Source organism: Frankliniella occidentalis, unplaced genomic scaffold (assembly GCF_000697945.3).
Source record: "Frankliniella occidentalis isolate FOCC.00 unplaced genomic scaffold, Focc_3.1 Scaffold625, whole genome shotgun sequence".
Taxonomy (NCBI): domain Eukaryota; kingdom Metazoa; phylum Arthropoda; class Insecta; order Thysanoptera; family Thripidae; genus Frankliniella; species Frankliniella occidentalis.
Genome location: NW_026267740.1, coordinates 43,055 through 44,076, shown reverse-complemented (window position 1 = coordinate 44,076; position 1,022 = coordinate 43,055).

The following is a 1,022-nucleotide window of genomic DNA, read 5'->3' as shown; positions in this document are numbered from 1 at the left end:
GTGAATAAAGCATTCCGGTAAAGCTGAAATGAATATAGTGGTTTGTTGTGTTTTCGAATTCCATCACATAGCAGAGCACGTTCAATATGCGAAATATTGAGCTACTGAAGTATGAGAAGAGTCGACGGTCTCCCGGAGCCACATACCACACCAGCCCGGCAGCCCGGCAGCCCGCACCTATCAATCAATGATGGGGCAATAATCTTAATTTATTTTCTCTATTTTCCGATTAATGTCTGTTTGAAATTGGTCCCCTGCATTATATTCAATACATTCACTTGTCTGACAGCATTGCGGGCTGTAGGTTTGTATGTTCTTCATTCCCCGTTTGAGTTTGCCGCGCCTCGTCGCCATTGCCACAGGGCCACAGGTCTAGAAACAGGTTAGGCTATGGAACTATCTAAAAAAAAACTATCATCGGGTAATTGCTCAGTACTCTGTTCAAACACATTTGAGACCTTGATCATAAAGTTAACGTTTTTCGTTAGGGCGTTTCGAGAACTTGAAAATACACCTCGCACTGTGTGTTTGGTCCTCTCTCTTTGAGGGCTGAGCTTGTGGCTGGTGTGCTCGACTCGCTTAAAAAGCGGGACGATTCAAGATTCAAAAGGAATAAAATGAAAAAAAATAATTATAATAATTCCATTTAATAGTTCAATTCAATAATTCAATTTTAATAAGAAAAATGGAACAGATTCAACCTATGTCTGTTAAAAATTGAAACTTGAACCTTAGAGTAAGGGTTGTTTGGAAACAAACATACAACATAAAATTTACTGATGATCTTAAGGGGGCAGTAGCACTTCGAGGCGGATTTTAACACATTTGAGGAGAGTTATTCCTCTAAAATCCGTAGTTTTCACCGGAATTTTTTTTTCTAGTTCATTCTACTGAGTCTTATGTACTAACAAAGAAAAACTATACGGGATCACGATCTGTCAAATACTGTAGCTTAAATCGTGCGCGCAAGCAGGAAATTTTTAAAGATAGCTTGCGCGCACGATTTAAGCCACAGTACTTGA